Source organism: Labeo rohita, unplaced genomic scaffold (genome assembly GCF_022985175.1).
Source record: "Labeo rohita strain BAU-BD-2019 unplaced genomic scaffold, IGBB_LRoh.1.0 scaffold_684, whole genome shotgun sequence".
Classification (NCBI taxonomy): Eukaryota; Metazoa; Chordata; class Actinopteri; order Cypriniformes; family Cyprinidae; genus Labeo; species Labeo rohita.
This window is the reverse complement of record NW_026129617.1, coordinates 24,686-41,930: the sequence shown is the minus strand read 5'-3', so window position 1 is coordinate 41,930 and position 17,245 is coordinate 24,686. Positions and strand designations below refer to the sequence as shown.

At 36.2% G+C, this 17,245-nt stretch overlaps 1 long non-coding RNA gene across 1 annotated transcript; it reads right to left on the bottom strand.

The window, feature by feature from the left end:
- Positions 1-1,348: 1,348 nt before the first annotated feature.
- Positions 1,349-16,935, bottom strand: LOC127161607 (uncharacterized). The gene is made up of 4 exons (XR_007827101.1): positions 16,781-16,935; positions 9,506-9,710; positions 1,838-1,895; positions 1,349-1,738 (listed from the first exon to the last, which is right to left on the bottom strand). It is a non-coding gene; the product is annotated as an uncharacterized LOC127161607 (long non-coding RNA).
- Between the last annotated feature and the right edge of the window lie 310 nt (positions 16,936-17,245).

Below are 17,245 nucleotides of genomic sequence, written 5' to 3'. Positions count from 1 at the left end.
ATTAACATACACATGTAACTATCAAATCAAATGTTTACGAAGCGATTTGATGAGGCCCATTGCGTGTAGTATTGTGCACAAAGGGCATCAAAGTATTATAAAACACCAAGTTTTTCAGCACTATATTTCAAGTCTTCAGAAGCCACAAACAGTTTAATGTGAAGTACATATGAATAATTAAGTCCTTATCAAAGTTCACTTAAACTAGGCTATTTTCTCTGTTCAGCTGTCAGTCATTCTCTCCATTCAGTATTCCAACTGGTTGCAACAGTCAGCTTGGTAAAACTCTCTCCAAATAACTAATTGTTACCATTATTATTCTTAATTTGTAAGATGAATGTCTAGACTTTATTGATATAATACACTTAAAGAATATAATACACTACACATCAACATCTAGTCCCTTTGTGCTTCAAACTTTCTAATAGATAGCGCTGCATGCTGTGACTTCAAACGCAATACCATCTTTGGCTCTCAGTGTTTGTTGTTTTTCATATATTGTTTTGTTGTTGTTGTTGTTGCCTTGTTCTCCTCATGTTCCCCTGGTGCTCTGTTCCCTTGTTTGTTGCCATTGAAATGAACAACAATGAAATTAATTGTTCCACCTATTAGATTGTGTTTTATTAACATCTACACTTACCCCAAGCCTAAACATAGCCCTTACTATAATACAAAAACAGTATTATTGCTGTACAGTGTGACTAAAATAACGCTAGATTGATATGCGCATGCCCAGTAGCCAGAGCTGTATCCCTTCTAGCCTAAACCCAGAACATATTACATGTTATATATTTTTGGAGGCCTTTTATTTTGTAATTCAATATCAGGTATTCAGTTAAATCAAGATTTATTATTTAATAAGAAGTTGATGGTTTGTAATGTTTTAATTGTATTTGTAGTGGAAATCATTAGAGTCACCATGCACTCAAAAAAATGATTCTCTAAACTAATTAATTATGGACAGTGGTTCCACACAACCAACTTTTTTATGAACATGAATGGATTTTTTTGAATCTATGCAAACTCTTTGTGTTGTGACAACACAGCTGAATGAGAAAGAAATTTATGTGAAATAGTCCAACCAACTCAATTTATTCACTTCCCTGTATCTTAAACCGGTTATGTTTAGTGAACATGTTTTGAACGAGGTTAATAAAAACTGGCCAAATGTGTTTCACTTTATCAACATAAGTTTGTTTGTTTTAAACAACTAATTAAAATTATGGACAGTGGTTCCATCCAATTTTACTTTAACTAAATGATTTCTAGTTAAAGTTACTCCCTTCAACAAAGCACATTTTGTGTGATTATCTTGCAATGAGTCATAAAAGACAAGATATTTCCCAAATGATCAAGTGTATTTGTTAAACAAGAGTAATAAATACAGTTACAACCACATTACAAAATTACACAAAATAGCAGAACATATCAAACTACTGACATTTTCTAAATGGCATATACAGGTAACCAATCAAACCTTATTCCAGGAACTGGCTCCAGAAATAACTTCTGCAGTACTCCAAATGTGTACCTGATTTCAGGAGTTCAAGTTTAGTCCATATATCAGTCCCAGCAACATGTTTGTTCATAGTATATGCTGCTACGGTCCTGAAGAACTTTATCTTTCAATACTCCAACATCTGCTGGGCTGTCTTCAATGTCTGCACCTTCAAATCTTATGGCATAGATTCCCATGAGTCTTCTGGATCACCTCCTGAGTGCTGCCAGCGTCTGTATCCTAGAGATGATATTTAAAAGGATGGAGTACTCAGATTCTTGCGTATTAACTTTACCATAGCATTTATCACCCTTGAAAATACCAAAAAAAAAAACTTACCATATACTCCATAATATCACTGCTAGTGTCTTCATTCGGGTACATCAATGTCATTAGTCTAAAGATGCAAACAACAACAAAATTTAAGAGATTTAGCCTTTACATTATTCTAAAAATCACACATTTAAAAAATGTCAGTCATTCATTTAATGATGTTTGATAACAAATTTCAGGAGGAGCATGATCAGATAATCAACTAATTTGGCACAGGTGCAACTCGTCTAGCTAGCACAAGTCATATATAAGCACACAGCCGACTTGCCTCCGTCATTTGACTGTTTTTTGGCATCCCTCCTCCACCCCAACTCCTCACTCTTAATCTATCCTCATCCTATACTTGGGATGGGGGGAGTTCTCTGGGTTCGGGCCATATTCCGGGCTCGGAGCCCTACCCCAGGACAGCACGCCAAAATATGCTTACTGTTTACTCAACCAGATTAGATGTGAGGGTGAACTCGTGAATTATTCTGTCTGATCATTTCCTTACGGGAAATACAGGCAAGCAGTTCAGATGGAGTTCTAACAAACATTTCAGTGGAAAATGAAACCATAACAGTACTGGACCAGATCAGCACAGAAACCCACTGTCCTGCAGAGTTTAGCAATATTCCCAATTAAAGGGATATTTCACCCGAAAATGAAAATTATGTCATTTAATTACTCCCCCCTATGTTGTTCCAAACCCACAAGACCTTCATTCATCTTTGGAACACAAATTAAGATATTTTTGATTAAATCCGAGAGCTTTCTGACCCGCCATAGACAGTAATGCAATTCAAATGTTCCCAGACCCAGAAACGTAGTAAAGACATCAGTAAAACAGTCCATGTGACATCAGTGCTTCAACCTTAATTTTACAAAGCAGCAATACTTTTTGTGTGAAGAAAACAAAACGTCAACTTTATTCAACAATTCTTCTCCAAATTGCATCTTCCACCATTATCCAAAATACCTCTTCATATAATGCATGCGTGTGGTTCTGCTGATGTAGAACATGCATGCGCTGAGTCTTGTTTGCTTGCAGAGGAAATCAATCGTGATATAATGGCAGAATATGTGATTTGGAGAAGAAGAATTGTTTAATAAAATAGTTATTTTTGTTTTCTTTACCCACAAGAAGTATTCTCGTAGCTTCATAAAATTATGGTTGAACCACTGATGTCACATGGACTATTATAATCGAAGTCCTTACTACGTTTCAGGGCCTTGGAATATTTCAGTTGTGTTAGTGTCTTTACAGGGTCAGAAAGCTTTCTGATTTTATCAAAAATATCTTAATTTGTATTCTGAAGATGAATGAAGGGCTTACAGGTTTGCTAATCAAGGTTTTTAGGAATCCTCAAACAAAAACAAAGTCTTACTAAAAGTTCCAGACAGGGATGTTGGATCTAAACTCCAGAACATTAGCTCTCCAAGAGCAGGTTTGACATGCCTGCCTTGCTTTAGAATGTATTGTTTTTGGGAAGTTAATGTATTCGCAATATCTGTCAGTTTATAGTAATACCATATATTTTATATTTACTGTATTAAAAAAAAAAAAAAAACTCTTCTTATTATTCTATTTTTATGTCTTTTTTTATGTCTTTTTTGTTAATGTCCATGACCATAGCCCTAAAACTCAGTGGTCAGTGAGACAATGTTTAAAAAGGGTCATCTGATGCAAAACTCACTTTTACATGTTTGAACATATATGTGTTGGCAGTATGTGTACACAACCACCCTATAATGATAAAAATCCACCCAGTGTTTTTTTTAATCTTTGTAAGTAATATGCCCTTTTTCAAATCAGGTCATTCTCAGCTTCTTGTATGTGTGACGTCACACCGATCAAGGCCGCTCCCACGATAGTTGACTGACATGACCGTCTTACCTTAGACGACCCTAAATGAGCCGAGTGAGAGCTGAGAACAGTCTGACCACCATTACTGTGATGACTTCGGTGTCACAATAATGTCTCAGAGTAAGCGATTGAGGTGTTCTGTTGTTGGATGTAATAATGATCATAGCAGTCATCATTTACTCCTGACATCTGAGCCGCTGAAGACGCAGAGGATTCGTGATCCAGCTTCACCTACAGCAGAAGTGAGTATATATGGGTGTTTTTTAAGCATCTTCGCAAATCGCCTTTCTTAATAATGTGCTAGTTAGCAAGTTTTGCATCGGCTCGTCACCCCACAGAAGAGAGGGGCCAGGTGAGTAGAGCTCATTAGCATTTAAAGGAACATGCAACAGAACGGCTCACTCTGAAAAGGGCTGATTTTGATTTTATTACACTACCACTGAAAAATGTTAACAAAAGTTGTTATAGACTTCTCATTAGACCCATATCATATTAAGAATCATATCAACTTGTAAAAAAAAAAAAGGCATCTGATGACCCCTTTAACAAGTTTAAAGAAGTTTTTGTTGAGTGCAGTTGTTCTTACCTGTATTGGGAACTGTGATGGAATTTTTTATTTAATGGCCTTAGAATACATCAAAAGGGTATACAGACTTGTTCAGAAAAGTGCAGTCTAAGTGATGCTCAGATAAAAGACCATGTCTCCATGATTAAATAATCTATACTTGCCCAAAAAGTGCTTAAAACAGTAGAACTACACTACCGTTCAAAAGTTTGGGGTCAGTACATTTTTATTGTTTCTTTTTCTTTTCATTTTTTTTTTTTTTTTTAAGAAATTAATACTTTTATTCACCAAGGATGTATTAAGTTAATAATTAAAAGTTTATTAAAAGTTCATAATAAATAATTTACATTGTTATAAAAATATTTATATTTTGAATAAACACTGAAAGAATCCTGAAAAAAAAAAAAATCACAGGTTCCAAAAAATATTTGGCAGCACAACTGTTGATATTATCCAACATTGATCATTCTAATAATAAATCTGCATATTAGAATGATTTCTGAAGGATCATGTGACACTTAAGACTGGAGTAACAGCTGATAAAAATTCAGCTTTTTATCACAGGAATAAATTCTATTTTAAACTATGTTAAAATAAAAAAACATTATTTTATATTGTAAAAACATTTTGCAATAATACTGTTTTTTTTTTTTTTTCTGTATTTTTAATCAAATAAATGCAGCCTTGATGAGCATAAGAGACTTCTTTAAAGACTATTACAAGTCTTACTGACCCCAAACTTTTGAACGGTAGTGTATGTATATCTCCTTGGTTCTCCTTTGTTCCTCTGTTTTGATTTATATTGGTTATTATTATAATTAAAATACTACACTGTGTCTATACTGGACGCGACAGTTGTAACAGTAATCGCGCTGCAACAGCTAAGGTCACTGGACGTGACAAAGTGACCGTTGCAGATCATTTGAACTTCCTGTGAGTAGGTCATAAATAGAACATGGCAGCACTGCGAGAGTGATTCAAAAGCACACTGCTCTTTAGAGCTCACGCGGTACTTTGATGTCATGCACCGATTGGTCTGCGCAGCGCTGCTTCATGTCAACGTTGGGGAGAGGCAGTTTAGGGTCATAAAATGACAAATGCCTTTCAAGTAGCAATGTGGAAACCCTTCAGCAAAAGAACTTGGTGAATCTGATGAACTCTTAAAGATATAAAAAGTCCAGTTGAAGTCAAAGTAAAAATACAGCATGATGAGCACAATGGAACAACCCAAAAAAAAAAAAAAAAAAAAAAAATCACCATTGTGAAAGTGGACTACAGCGTCAACATGCTACACACATGCTCACTCAACCGAGACACAAAGACGGAAGTAGTAGATGTAGACATTTCCTACATAACTTTACTAAAGCGCATGACTAGTTCAAGCCCCAGAGCTGCTGGAAGAAAATGTTTAAATCATTTTTTTTTATTATTGGTTTCGCTGTTTTTATCCTTTTGCTGTCTGATTGGTGAGTTACACAATTTTGTTTCTGATTTTAGTAGAGGTTAGTTCATTATAACACATGTGATCATGCTTTTATATATTAGATGTAATCTGGATTCAGGTTTGTGATTTCACATCACATCAGATTTAGAACATTAAACTAATCAACACTATTTACTAATAAACTATATTTGTCTGCATGTCCTGGTAAATTAGAATACAAACAGAACAGTTACATTTTCAATAAATTATTCTTATTTGAAGGCACAAGGTGTTTATGTAATTCCAGTAAGATGTTGTTTATGTGAAGCTCTAATGAACTTCAGTTCCAACAACAATAAACACAAAATATTTTTCCACTGCTACTAGCTCTTAACACTAAACAAAAAGTTAAAATGTACAATATCTGAATGTGTGTGAATTTAGATTTTGTGTTTCGCAACCTGCAATTTATTTTCCACACTGCTGTTTCTGTTGTTCCAACACTTCCAAAATATGTAATCAATTCAAAACAATGACAAACTTCAGTTAAAGCATTATTACACTTATATTTATAGACCATTTCGCTAGATGTAAGCAACACTGGTCCAGAAGCGCTTCCTGTTTTTTTTTTTTGTTTTGTTTTTTTTATTTCACATATACAAATACATCTTAAAGGTGCTAATGTAACATTTTCATCCAGTCAAATGTTATGTTGGTTGCATTTTTTGGTGATGTTTGTGTAAAGTAAAAAAAAAAAACAAAAAACAAGAAACAGGAAGTGTATCGGGACCAATATGTTTACATCTAGCGAAATGGTCTATATGACTGGGAATCTGTTTTTGTTTGTTCCTCAGGTGTGTTTGCTGATACAAATAATTCAGTGTCTGTGATGGCAGGAGATTCAGTCACTTTATATACTGATGTCACTGAAATACAGACAGATGATGAGATAATATGGACATTTGGAACTAACAGGAATCTAATAGCTAAAATCAGCAGACAGACCAGTGAGACACCACAACTCAACATGAAGGAGTTTATGAAGTTGAGATCAGCAGAATAAGCTCAGAGACTAAAATCAGATTCAGTGTTACTGTCTATGGTGAGTAGACAATCACGGCTCAATCTGTTATGCAGTATTATAGATTTGGCATCTTTATTAACAAAATTCTTCTTAATACTGCAAAATAACACTTAAGTCTCATTGTAACATACTTTCAAATCTCAAACTGTCCTTTTTTTAAAAAAAAAAAATACACTGTATTTACTGAAACCAAGCTGCATTCCACATTATGAAATTACACTATGAATCATGTCAGCACAATACCATCTCCACAGTAACACAACATTGTGTCCAGACATGTCCACTGATGCCCAGTAGAAAAGAACAGGGCAGCCACTATTCCTACACATCTAATAGTATTATTAAGAGTTGTTGAAGGAAGACACATTCTTGCTCTAATTTCTATCAGTATAAATGTGAGTCTCTGGTAACTAGGAATGGCTCGATACCAAAATGTAATACCTCGGTATCTATACTAAATCGACACCATAGGTGACAAATAATCAGCCTTAAAAAGACTGTGAATTGAAAACAAATTATATATATATATATATATATATATATATATATATATATATATATATATATGTATATGAAGAGTATATATGAAGAGTTCAGATAGTATATGTCCATCAAATACTTTTAGTCAGGGGCGGATCTAGAAAATAATTTTTAGGATGGCAAAGGGGTGGCATGAGGTCTATGAGGGGTGGCAACACCAAAGCAAGCCCCCATGCATAGTTTTGGGGGATTTATAGTCTGACATACACAGCTGTATTCACAAATATTGCATTACCATTAAGTAATCATCTATACTGTTTAAAATGAAAAAATAAATAACATTTCAGTGTCCATATATATATATATAAACACTTAAACAGGTTATTATAATACTGTATTTGTATGTAAAAGATTTGTTAATTTCTCTCTTCTCTCCGTTGTTGGATGCAGAGATTCTGATTGGTGTGTCATCAGTTGCGCTACTTAATGTTTAACTTACTTTTTGAGAAATGTGTCTTTGTTTTGAGAACTGAATGAATGGTTTGGGAAAGTGATGAGCCAACTAAAATCAGTTACACTTTGTTAACAATAGAGAAAACTGCAATACGACCAGATGCTTACCTAACTCTGCTATTAGTTTCAGTGATCTGCATCTTCTTATTGATTTCACGCTATTATTGTTTCGTCGGATACGGCAAAAATGCCTATATCCATGATGAACGTGGTGCGAGCGGTCAGAGAATCGGATCACAAACAATTACGCGATGAATCTCAGACATACCCGGACGGGATTAGATGTCTTAGAGGACTTCTGAGTTAGCGAGAAGCAGTAATTATCTGATTCACGAACACATGTAAAACAATTCGTTAATAAACAGGGCCGCGCTCTGTGTTTTTGACTAAAAAAGAACCGGTTCATAAGAGTCATTTGTTAATGAAGTCGAATACACTGGGCGCGCTGCGTGCGCGTGCAACTATCGTCCACATTTTATTGAAATACGTTTTTTTACGGGGTTTCAAACTCTGCGCTCAAGCCGAGCCTCGGGTTCGAGCCTCCATTAAGGAAAGCAAGCCAAGTTTGTTTACCATTGCCCATTAGGACTGGATGGGCAGGCGAACTTGTGAAACACTGCTTACATTTAATATTTTATTCTGTGATAATTCTGGGCTTTTTCTTAGGGTGGCCATCTAACTGCTTTTAGTTTGAACTCAACAAAATTCCAGCCTCAGCCCAATCAGACGTAAAGTAGCAGCGCTTACATAGAAACCTATACAAAGTAGCCAGAAAGAAATGCTCATTTTAAAGAAACACGTCGGATGGATTTAGAGCAGGGGTGCCCAATCCTGTTCCAGGAGATCTACCTACCTGCAGACTTCAGCTCCAGCCCTGTTCCAACACAGCTGTCTGTAATTATCAAGCACTACCTAAGAGATTAATTAGCTGGTTCAGGTGTGTGTGATCAGGGTTGGAGATAAACTTTGCAGGATGGTAGATCTCCAGGAACAGGATTGGGCACCCCTGATTTAGAGGCTTTTGCATCTGAACGGTCGGCAGCGTGGTAGAAACATTCCCTTCGTATTTTTGATGCTGAAATGATGTACCAAAACTCTTTCTTAATTCAAATTTAATTAATATTCGATTGTATGGAATGCAAGTGCATATATTACGTGACCAAAACTTCACTGGTTCTAGCGTGTCGCACACGCACGTTTGAGCTTTCGTTGTTACAGGATCAGGATGAGCAAGCGACAAATAGCAAGATTTCATGTTTCAGCACATTATGTATAGTAACGCTTGCATACAGGTGCAGCAAGGTCAGTGAAATCACATTTATCATCCGTTTTGTATGCAAAGTAATGGCATATTTCACTTTTACTGTTCTGTTAATTTATTAATTTCGGCGCGTTGATAAAGTTTCATCTGTTTGATCTATCGCATCCTGTTGTCACTTTTACTGGTTGCGCAACAATTAAGCACTGCCACCTACAGGTGCACTTCGCAACAGCAGCGTATGACATATTGAATTGAGCAAAATTATGATGTCGTGCCCTTTGAAATATGATAAATACCGGTATTTTTCCAGTAATGGTATACCGCGCATCCCTACTGGCAACACATACTAGACGGCCATCTTTGAGTGCTGGGGCATGCCTCATTGTTTTATTCTGTTATAAAATTATGAAAATATTAATGAAACAGTTAATTTACAATCACAATGAACTCTCAATGACTGATACAACAATACACTAGTATTTTCTTATATTTATTTACTTACACAAATGTCCCTCTTCAGCCACTACACCAGACCCCCACACTGACTGTCCCTCTTCAGCTGCTACACCAGACCCCCACACTCCCCCAAAACCAACTTCAGGTTCCCCTTCAGGTCCTTCTTCAGGTTCTCCAAACTTTCTGATAGTGCTGATTTCTGCTGCTGCTGGATTTCTGTTGCTTGCTGTTGCTGTTGGGATCTTCTGCATCTGCAGGAAACAAAGAAACCCTGATCAACATGGCAAGTATTATCTACTGCTGACCAATCTGTAAAAATCTACTTTAACAATGCAGCTCAAATAGTGTATTTTGTTTGATGAAAACTGATTAGTGATCACAAGTAGTTGATTTAATGCATCTGTTATTATTGTTTGAACAGTTGAGACCCATGAAGAAGAGATCACTTATGCTGATTCTATATTTTACAAAAGAAATCCAGAGAAACAGGTAAGATTTGTGCAATTTTTTGTAAAGTCGCGTTTAGTGCTGTTATATATATATAATTTTTTTTTTATTTTTTTTTTTTTCAGTGAGGGAAAAAAAAATGTGATCCCCTGCTAATTTTGTATGTTTGCCCACTGACAAAGAAATGATCAGTCTATAATTTTAATGGTAGGTTTATTTTAACATCCAGAAAAATGTATTTCCAAAAAGTTATAAATTGATTTGCATTTTAATGAGTGAAATAAGTATTTGACCCATTTGCAAAGCATGACTTATTACTTGGTGGTGAAACCCTTGCTGGCAATCACAGAGGTCAGACGTATCTTCTAGTTGACTACCAGGTTTGCACACATCTCAGGAGGGATTTTGTCCCACTCCTCTTTGTAGATTCTTGCCAAGTCATTAAGGTTTCGAGGCTGACATTTGGCAGATTTTCTATGGGATTAAGGTCTGGAGACTGGCTAGGCCAATCCAGGACCTTAATGTGCTTTTTCTTGAGCCACTCCTCTGTTGCTTCGGTGTTTTGGGTCATTGTCATGTTGGAATACCCATCCATGACCCATTTTCAATGAGGGAAGGTGGTTCTTACCCAAGATTTGATGGAACATGGCCCTGTCCATTGTCCCTCTGATGTGGCACAGTTGTCCTGTCCCCTTAGCAGAAAAACACCCCCAAAGCATAATGTTTCCACTACCATGTTTGGTGGTGGGGATGGTGTTCTTGAAGTCACAGGCAGCATTCCTCCTCCTCCAAACACAGCAAGTTGAGTTGATGCCAAAGAGCTCGATTTTGGTCTCATCTGACCACAACACTTTCACCCAGTTCTCCTCTGAATTACTTAGATGTTCACTGGCAAACTTCAGACGGGCCTGTACATGTGCTTTCTTGAGGTAGGGGACAGGATTTTAGTCCCATATGGCGTAGTGTGTTACCAATTGTTTTCTTGGTGACTATGGTCCCAGCTGCCTTGAGATCACTGACAAGATCCTCCCATGTAGTTCAGGGCTGATTCCTCACTATTCTCATGATCAATGAAACTATACGAGGTGAGACAGTTATTTTCTTCACTTTGTGAACAATCGCACCAATTGTTGTCATCTTCTCACCAAGCTGCTTGGCGATGGTCTTGTAGCCCATTCCAGGCTTGTCTAGGTCTACAATCTTTTCCCTGACATCCTTGGACAGCTCTTTGCTCTTGGCCATGGTGGAGAGTTTGAAATATGATTGATTGATTGCTTCTGTGGACAGGTGTCTTTTATATAGATAACAAACTGAGATTAGGAGCACTCCCTTTAAAGGGGTCATCGGATGCCCATTTTCCACAAGTTGATATGATTCTTTAGGGTCTTAATGAAAAGTCCATAATATACTTAAAAATGCTCAATGGTAGTGTAAAACAACACCCTTTTTACCTTGTCAAAATCAGCTCTGCAAAATTCATCCTGTTCTGGTCGAGGTTGCTTCAAATGTTGATGAGCTCTGCTCACCCCGCCCCTCTCTTCTCGCTGTGGAGTGACGAGCCTGTTTACTTTAGCAGCATTTAGCCACCAAACTTGCTATTACGTTATTAAGAGAGGTGATCACAAGGCGATTTATGCTACTGCTAAATACACCTACTGTACCTGAAAAATATTTGTACTATTTTTATTCTTTGTTTTTATCTTTTATTAGAAAAGATAAAATTATGACAAAAATTTTTATCTTTGCTCACTTGGCCTAAATATCTGCTATTATTTTTTATTTTACACTTTGTTACCTTGAAAGTCTTTGTTTTTAAAATAGGGAAATTAGTTTGGCTGTACTGCTCAGACAATTTGCAAAATAGTAAAACCAACATCACAAAGAATCATGATAAAATCGTGAATCGTGATATTTCTGAAAAAAATCGTGATATGATATTTTTGCCATATCACCCACCCCTAGATCAAACAAGGTAAATATAATTACAAACAGAATCACTGAAATGTTCTCCATGTCAAAATAAAATAAACAACATAACTCAGCATTTTAATGTATCCCCTTTGCCAATACACGTTATACTAATCGTCATCTTGCACATCAACGTCACGTATTTGAGTGCGCAAATCACGTGCAGTAAACAGTTTGCAGTAATATAAATTAAACTATAAACTATAAATATAAGTTAATATAAGTTAACACTGTCTTCAACAAACACTAATACAACGTAACAATATGACAATGCAAATACCACTAAATTTATTTGTCCATCACTCATACAATGTCCTTATAATGAGAGCAATCAAGCGAACTCTCCGGTCAGAATAGCTGATGCAACACTAGAGCACAATGCTCGGAATCAGTCACTCAATGTTCGTATCCGGGTAAGTTACGCAACTTGCGTAAGCGGTTCCGTACCGCATATTATGTGTGTGTCTCCCTACCGGTCAAACATGAAGAATTCTGAACTTACCCTAACTGTCAAGAACCGGAAAAACAGTCCAAGCAAAGTAAGGCATGTCGAGCGTTTGACATTAAAAAGTAGCCTATATCAACTGTATTATTTTTTTTTTATTATTAAAATAACCAATCGTTACACTAGATAAGACCCTTCTTTTTCGGCTGGGATCATTTACAACCGCATTTGGGATCGTTTGAAGCCGCATTTAAACTGCATTTTGAAAGTTCAAAATCGGGGCACCATCAGTCCATTATATGAAGAAAAATGCTGAAATGTTTTCTCAAAAAACATAATTTCTTTATGACTGAAAAAAGAAAGACATGAACATCTTGGATGAGTACATTATCTGTGAATCTTTGTTTTGGAAGTGAACTTCTCCTTTAATGATGTATGTCAGGGGTGCTCAATCCTGGTCCTGGAGATCAACTTTCCTGCAAAGTTCAGCTCCAACCCTGGCTCCAAACACACCTGAACCAGCTAATTAGGATCTCAAGGAGCACTTGATAATTACAGACAGGTGTGTTTGATTAGGGTTGAAACTAAACTCTGCAGGAAAGTTGATCTCCAGGAACAGGGTTGGGCACCCCTGATGTATGTGAAAGATCAGATTGTTGTTCAGCAGCATGTACTGTTGATCTGCAAACTAATGTTGTGACCCTGCAGATATGAAGTGTTAGTTTCAGCAGAAGTCTTTTTTAGCTCCAGCAACACTTATTTCTGAGAAGTTTCCACTGTTCTTGTTATTACACATAGATTCAAATTTTTTTCTATCTTTTTTTTTTTTTTTTTTTTTTGTCTGTCAAGGACAAAAGCAAGTTAACAATTTTAAGAATAAATTCAATTAATTATTTGAAATTATTAAGTAGTAACAAGTAATAAAAAAAAAAGTAATAACTGCAAAGTATGTATATCATGCAAGTTATAAGTGAAGATGCTAAAAGAAAATAAAATGATGTGAATTGTGTTTTTGGTTTTATCCATTTTGGGAAATTGCTAAAAGCAATGACAACTTGCATTATTATAATAGTTTTCGTTGTTGTTCTTTGTTTTTTAAAAGTGATGCTTTTCTAGTAAGAAACTTGTTACAAGCACTAGCAGTGTAGAATGACAAACACCAAGAATCTGAGTCCAAATGTAATGGAACCAACTGCTCTATATTAAATTGCTCTATATTAAATCAGAATAAATTGTGAGACTTTTTGACAAGATCTTGTGAGCGGTCACAGAATCCTTCCCAATGTAAGTTAAATATTAATGTAGTAATAAAATATAACGTAATTTTACAGAATAACAAAGTGTTGCACGTTTTATTGGTGCAAAGATACGTATATTTATATTTATTTGCAACTCCTTTTTTCATCATTTAATTAAAAGCTCCACAAATTAAATCTGTTATAGGGACTACTGAACATTTAGAAGTTGATTTTAAAATGCAAAGTTGAAACTAAAAATAAATCTCTGTAAACACTTGCATTTTTACAGCACTATAAGTGTGTCCCATCAAATAATAAAACGTTGTACACACACTTGTGGTCTTCATGCTCACTTGAGCCAAATACAGGAAATACATAAAGTCAAGAGGTCAAGTGCAAAGCCTGCAAGTGTAGGTACTATTTGGACAAAGCAAAACCCACCCTAACCAGCTAAACTCTGACCCCCTGGAAGTAATGCTGTCTTCACGCCATGTTGTAATTACTGTAATTCTGAGATGTCAACACGTAATATTTTACTCATAGCTTTCCATGTAGTCAGACTCAGAGGTAGCGCCTAAGTAGCGCCAAAACGAACCTGACAGCGGGTGGTACATCTGTAACTGGTTTAAGTCATAATTCTAAAAACATTCTGAGTTTACAAGTTGTAATTACAAGTTCAGGAACACGTGAGGGCTCTGACGTTGATAGTGTTGCCAGATTCAGATAGAGTATGATGTCACATGTTTTCATCTCGGAATTACAGCATGGTGTGAATGCAGCACTATACCATGGGCTTACACTGTAATGATTGGTATCACTGTTAAATGTGAAATTGCATTACCCATAAAGCTGAGAGTCACAGGAAGTGACAAGGAAATAATAGGCTCAGTTGAGATGAGCAAATTCTGCTAGAATCGGTCACCGGTAAGCACCGCAAGATGCATGCCAGTTAGAAATGTGTCCGAGTTACATCCGTCTTGCTCTGATGTCATGCTGACGTGTGCCAAAAAACTCTGGCGACGGCGAGGCGGCTGTGTCAGATTGCGCAGTCGGGTGCAGTAGCTCTCCACCGACTGCGCTGACCAAAAGCACGATGGGAAACGCCTGGATGACGCCACAGCTTAAAGCTCATTGGTTCAGACAACCGTGATGTTGCCGTTCTTTTCTAAAATGTTTTATTTTTTAATCTAATATCATGCGATTATGTGTTTAAATTATGCATTAATATTCTTAAACACTATGTCAGTGTGATCTCTGCGTGAGATATGTGACTGCTGTCATATTTCTATAAAAATCTAAAATACACGTTTGTATTAAAGCAAAAATGGATGATAAATACGCCTTTCGTATCGAATTAAATAGCAAGTACTGTCTTGTTCATATTAATTTTGATATAAAAACAACAGAGCTGAAATTATATCATGTTTATCAGCAACACAGCACGTGAGTGTAATAACCCCTTTTGATCTCGTATCTGTTCTACTTCAAGAGGATCAGAACTGTCCGTCTTGACTGTACTTATTTCACTCCTCCCATCACTGCAGCCGCCTACTCTCGCCTACATTTCAGGCGAGGCGAGGCGCATCTCAAACGAGCCTAATAATAAAGACGGTGATCCGCGAATGTGTGACACATACCTCATCGTGTCTCTGAATGGACTACTTGCACAACTACTTCCGCGTTCCATTTGTTACGGCTTAGTTTCCGGTTAGCGTTCAGCGCACCTCGATACAGTTTTTCATGAGAACGCAGATTATTACTACATTTTAGGGCTGGCATTTCTTAAAAAAAAAAATAATAATAATCATATTCCTTTCGTTAACATAAATTATCTTCAACCTACTGAAATGTTACTATAAATGTATTCCTTTCCGTATGTGCATTCTGAATAATAAACAAATATATTTCCCCACTAACCTGCCGCATTCTCATAAACAGTATTTTTCTTTTACTGATCATAGTTCATACCTAATGAATGTACAGATTTGGTTGTAGTAAAACCATAGCTAATTTGTTTGTGTGCGTTGGTGCTCTTTTTCCGAGTGGTAACTGCATTATTTAATTATTTAGTTAAACATTTACATAATTTTTAACAGTAACGTTGACAGTTCGACTATTGAATGCTCATATTTTGGCATTAGGCTACATACGGTGAAATGATGACAGAATGTGACACAAAATAGTAACTAACATATTTAATACAGATAAAGAATGGTTCATTATGATCTTATTCATCAGATCTCACAAACTGCAGCGTCGCGATTAGGCCACTAGAGCACTGACACCCTGTGGTGAACAATCACGTATGATGACCAGCCACCGCTTTCTCAGATCGATTTATGTTGGATTAAAACGTAATGTTCCGTTTGAGTTTGGAAATGTATGTACACAGTAATCATCAGAATATGTCTTCTCCTAACTCTGAAAATGTCTAAATTTGAAATCATCCTGCAAACTCTTATTAGAGTTTAAGTCAACTAGATGATTACTAGCGCATTAAAAAAAATATACTGGAAATAACTGAGCCGTAACATTTCAAAACGGAAGTGAGGCTCAGTGCAAGTAGTCCATTGTGCTTAAACGTATGATATTTTCAGATAGAGTGATCAGGAAAGCACTACACACTGTTAGACTAGCCCTCTAGTGGTAGAAATTTCCACTACAAGAATAGCTCTACTGTTACATATAGCGGGCGCTAGTATATCAGGAAATCAAACACACCATATATTTCACTTCTGAATCCATCTTTATGAAAATTAATTAAAAACCTTTAAATGTCTGATTAATCACAGTAGTGTCAAACACTGTGGTGTTTTATTTAGTGTTCTGAAAGTGTTTAGGTCTAAAAATGGGGCCGGATTGATTTTGTCTGGATAAATAACTCTTTTGAGTTCTTTTCAATGAATTGACCAAACTGGGATGTGTTTCCCAAAACCAACTAGGGTCGCAAGTTCCGTCGTTACCGATAGAGCTCAATGGACCTAACCACCATAGTTAGCTAATGATGCGTTTGGGAAACGGACCCCAGGTTAGCAGTACTGCTCCATTCAGAGCTGAATGCTTTATCCAGACTGAATCACAAATCGTTTCAAACCATTTTACTAAACACTTTGCCAGTTCTTTAAAAATAACCGAAATCCACCCACGCAATCTTGATCGTATTACGAATTAAGAGCTCATTTGTGCAGTAATATAATTTACAGGAAACATAAATAAACTATACCTTGCGAGCTTTGTTCGACTCTCTCCATTCTGGGATGTTTCCTGTGTATATAACTATAATTCATTGGGTGTAAATCTGGTAGGTTTATAAAGGAATATAACTGTGCCATATTTCCAAAACGCCATTTGAAGTCCAATAACATGTTGTGCACAGGCTGGAAGTAATACAGCTCTGGCTACTGGGCATGCGCATATCAATCTAACGTTTTTTTGTCACACTGTCAACAATACTGTTTTTTTTTTTATATTATAGTAAGGGTTAAGTTTAGGTTTGGGGTAGGTGCAGACGTTAAAAAACACAGTCTAGCTAGAACAATTCATTTTATTGTTAGTTTCCGGTCGGAGCTGTATCACTTCTGTATGTGACGTCACGCGAGCATGGTGGCACGCAGTGAGATGCCAACATGATTAGTATATATATATATATATATATATATATATATATATATATATATATATATATATA